Source organism: Entelurus aequoreus, linkage group LG27, assembly GCF_033978785.1.
Source record: "Entelurus aequoreus isolate RoL-2023_Sb linkage group LG27, RoL_Eaeq_v1.1, whole genome shotgun sequence".
In the NCBI taxonomy this organism is placed as follows: domain Eukaryota; kingdom Metazoa; phylum Chordata; class Actinopteri; order Syngnathiformes; family Syngnathidae; genus Entelurus; species Entelurus aequoreus.
This window is the reverse complement of record NC_084757.1, coordinates 38527623-38532376: the sequence shown is the minus strand read 5'-3', so window position 1 is coordinate 38532376 and position 4754 is coordinate 38527623.

The following is a 4754-nucleotide window of genomic DNA, read 5'->3' as shown; positions in this document are numbered from 1 at the left end:
ATGGTGGATAGTTAAGGGGGGAGTCAACATGGTGGATAGTTAAGGGGGAGTCAACATGGTGGATAGTTAAGGGGAGTCAACATGGTGGATAGTTAAGGGGGGAGTCAACATGGTGGATAGTTAAGGGGGAGTCAACATGGTGGATAGTTAAGGGGGGAGTCAACATGGTGGATAGTTAAGGGGGAGTCAACATGGTGGATAGTTAAGGGGGAGTCAACATGGTGGATAGTTAAGGGGGAGTCAACATGGTGGATAGTTAAGGGGGAGTCAACATGGTGGATAGTTAAGGGGGAGTCAACATGGTGGATAGTTAAGGGGAGTCAACATGGTGGATAGTTAAGGGGGGAGTCAACATGGTGGATAGTTAAGGGGAGTCAACATGGTGGATAGTTAAGGGGGTCAACATGGTGGATAGTTAAGGGGGAGTCAACATGGTGGATAGTTAAGGGGGAGTCAACATGGTGGATAGTTAAGGGGTGTCAACATGGTGGATAGTTAAGGGGGGTCAACATGGTGGATAGTTAAGGGGGAGTCAACATGGTGGATAGTTAAGGGGAGTCAACATGGTGGATAGTTAAGGGGGTGTCAACATGGTGGATAGTTAAGGGGAGTCAACAACATGGTGGATAGTTAAGGGGGAGTCAACATGGTGGATAGTTAAGGGGAGTCAACATGGTGGATAGTTAAGGGGGGAGTCAACATGGTGGATAGTTAAGGGGGAGTCAACATGGTGGATAGTTAAGGGGGGAGTCAACATGGTGGATAGTTAAGGGGGAGTCAACATGGTGGATAGTTAAGGGGGGAGTCAACATGGTGGATAGTTAAGGGGGAGTCAACATGGTGGATAGTTAAGGGGGTGTCAACATGGTGGATAGTTAAGGGGGAGTCAACATGGTGGATAGTTAAGGGGGGAGTCAACATGGTGGATAGTTAAGGGGGGAGTCAACATGGTGGATAGTTAAGGGGGAGTCAACATGGTGGATAGTTAAGGGGGGTGTCAACATGGTGGATAGTTAAGGGGGGTCAACATGGTGGATAGTTAAGGGGGAGTCAACATGGTGGATAGTTAAGGGGGAGTCAACATGGTGGATAGTTAAGGGGGGTCAACATGGTGGATAGTTAAGGGGGGAGTCAACATGGTGAATACTCCAGGGTGACAAGCTGCTTTAATGCGACTCAGCTGGTGTTTGTTACCTGAGGGTGGTTATATTTGGTAATGGGAGGGGGAGGTTGAGGAGCCAAAAGAGCGAGAGGAGGCATTCTCAGCTCTATTGATTTTGTTGATCGCCTTAAATGAGGGCCACTGCAGGCCAAGGTGAGGCCAAGTGCCAAACAAACAGCAGACAGGAACATGCTGAAGAAGACACTTCCTTCCTCAAAGTTCCTCCCCACATTTTCTAGCTGCCTGCCGCTCGTCACCTCCTTCTTTGCATCCTGTGCATCAATGTCTTTTTAATGCTAAGTCCACACACCTGCGAGGAGCCCGGAGACTGGGCAGCGCTGGGAGCACTCCAAATCAAATCGTAAATTGGATAACATCTCGGACAAGCTTTCCACTCGGCAAGGCGAAGTTGTGATCAAATGAAGAATCAAAATGGACAGTTAGAGCTCACAAACCATTGGAATGTGTTTGCTGGCGCTAACCACAACAATCCCTCTGCAACGGCCTTGGCAGGACCATGCTGGACACACCCCAGCGAGACCAGTGCAGTGAGACAACTCGTCCAAAAGATGGCGCCGTAGCACAAACAGTGACACCCCTTTTTGATCTATTTGCATGCGGCGGGGAAAAAATCGGTTCAAAGCGTAGGACAAAAAAAAGGAGCGGTAGGTTGGTGTTTTTTTTATACCTGTCGTTGTTGTTACGTTTTACACCACCAAATAACACAAAGGTGGATCACCTCCACCTTGGCGAGGTAGCAGAAGGGGCGGGACTAATGTAAATGAACAAGGGGAGAAGAAGAAGGTAAATCTGACCAAATAAAAAGTGCTCTTTATGAACGTGTAACCAAAAGGTGCAGTGAAGTATCCATCCATCCATCCATCTTCTTCCGCTTATCCGAGGTCGGGTCGCGGGGGCAGCAGCCTAAGCAGGGAAGCCCAGACTTTCCTCTCCCCAGCCACTTGGTCCAGCTCCTCCCGGGGGATCCCAAGGCGTTCCCAGTGAAGTAATAATAATAATAATAGATTTCATTTTTAAAAAGAGCAAACAACCTCAAAGTGCTACAGTGTATTAAAAATAAAAAATAAAAAATAAAAAAAATTATTAAAACAATTTTTTTTTTAAATAAATAAATAAAAAGATAACAAAAATAAAAACAAATAAAAACTAGAACAGCCTAATAGCTAGAACTAGTATGCATGTATCTAAAAAAAAAAAAAGGTTTTTTAAAAAAAAAAGGGTTTTTAAGCGTTTTTTTAAGCATCCACAGTCTGTGGTGCCCTCAGGTGGTCAGGGAGAGCGTTCCATAGACTGGGAGCGGCGGAGCAGAGAGCCCGGTCTCCCATAGTTCCTAGCTTTGTCCTCGGAGGTTAGCCAGTCTGGAGCGTGGAGGATTTGGGGGTGAGCAGTTCTTTGAGGTAGAAGTGGGATCACGCTAACTTCCAAGCAGCTCAAAGGGCGGCAAATAACCACGCCGTGTGGCGCTGTAGACAAACTTCCCGAGGAGGCAGAGGAGGGTTCACTCCACCACTGCCTCTGGTGTCGCGAAGGCGGCGGCTAAATAAAAGAAATGGAAGGCGCTTGTTTGGGGAGATTTCGCCGCTTTAGCAGCTAATTGCTGACAGAAGCTGTCAGATGCGCGGCGGCGAATGATTCCTCCGTCGGGGTGGGTGGAGGTGGTGGTGGGGGTGGGGGTGGGGGGGGGGTGGGGTTCACAAAATAGCTTTCTTTTGCTTTGACATGACACCCCGGCCCCTCCCCTTCCTGATATGTACCCCAAAAGACGGAAACAATGAGTGCCGGATTACGTCTATTCGCCATTGATGCTCCGGTTTGTTTGCAAAACACACAATGGCGGCGGTTCAGGAAGGGGAGGCGGGGGGGGGGGGGGGAGGACCTCAGCATCCCCCCCCCCCCCCCTCGCCGCCACCAGTAAGGAGGCTTTGATAGTGTGGCAAATGAAGAGTAATGAAGTCAATATTCCCGCTAAGATTAGACGTGGAAGCCTGCAGATGGCGTTGAGGATCAGGCAGCGAGGTCGCCCGGGCCCGGTGGACCCTCGGAGGGGATTTTCTGGTTATTAGATCCTGGCCAGATCATGGGCCAATTATAAAGGAAAGTGTCAGTCAAGGCGACGCGATTAGCAGCAAGGCAGGAAATCAGGTGAGCGTCTTCCTGCGGGCGCCTTTGATTCGCTAATAAGAGGCCCGGGGTCGCCAGCTGTGGCCCCCCTTGTCCGCGCCCAGGGGGAGGAGCTTGTGAACAATACAGCTACACCCGTGTGCTTTCCTCCGGGGCCGATAGCGATTAGCAGCAGTCCAGGAGGCCGATAAACCATATTTGCAGGCCATATTCATATGAATAATATATGTTGATAAACATCTGTTCCTAGGACCGCTAGTTCCTTTAACGTTCCTAGTTGTAACCCAGGACCGCTAGTTCCTTTAACGTTCCTAGTTGTAACCCAGGACCGCTAGTTCCTTGAACGTTCCTAGTTGTAACCCAGGACCGCTAGTTCCTTTAACGTTCCTAGTTGTAACCCAGGACCCGCTAGTTCCTTTAATGTTCCTAGTTGGAACCCAGGACCGCTAGTTCCTTTAACGTTCTTAGTTGTAACCCAGGACCGCTAGTTCCTTTAACGTTCCTAGTTGTAACCCAGGACCGCTAGTTCCTTTAACGTTCCTAGTTGTAACCCAGGACCCGCTAGTTCCTTTAACGTTCCTAGTTGTAACCCAAGACCGCTAGTTCCTTTAACGTTCCTAGTTGTAACCCAGGACCGCTAGTTCCTTTAACGTTCCTAGTTGTAACCCAGGACCGCTAGTTCCTTTAACGTTCCTAGTTGTAACCCAGGACCGCTAGTTCCTTTAACGTTCCTAGTTGTAACCCAGGACCACTAGTTCCTTTAACGTTCCTAGTTGTAACCCAGGACCGCTAGTTCCTTTAACGTTCCTAGTTGGAACCCAGGACCGCTAGTTCCTTTAACGTTCCTAGTTGGAACCCAGGACCGCTAGTTCCTTTAACGTTCCTAGTTGTAACCCAGGACCGCTAGTTCCTTTAACGTTCCTAGTTGTAACCCAGGACCGCTAGTTCCTTTAACGTTCCTAGTTGTAACCCAGGACCGCTAGTTCCTTTAACGTTCCTAGTTGTAACCCAGGACCGCTAGTTCCTTTAACGTTCCTAGTTGTAACCCGGGACCGCTAGTTCCTTTAACGTTCCTAGTTGTAACCCGGGACCGCTAGTTCCTTTAACGTTCCTAGTTGTAACCCGGGACCGCTAGTTCCTTTAACGTTCCTAGTTGGAACCCAGGACCGCTAGTTCCTTTAACGTTCCTAGTTGTAACCCAGGACCGCTAGTTCCTTTAACGTTCCTAGTTGTAACCCAGGACCGCTAGTTCCTTTAACGTTCCTAGTTGTAACCCGGGACCGCTAGTTCCTTTAACGTTCCTAGTTGTAACCCGGGACCGCTAGTTCCTTTAACGTTCCTAGTTGTAACCCGGGACCGCTAGTTCCTTTAACGTTCCTAGTTGTAACCCGGGACCGCTAGTTCCTTTAACGTTCCTAGTTGGAACCCAGGACCGCTAGTTCCTTTAACG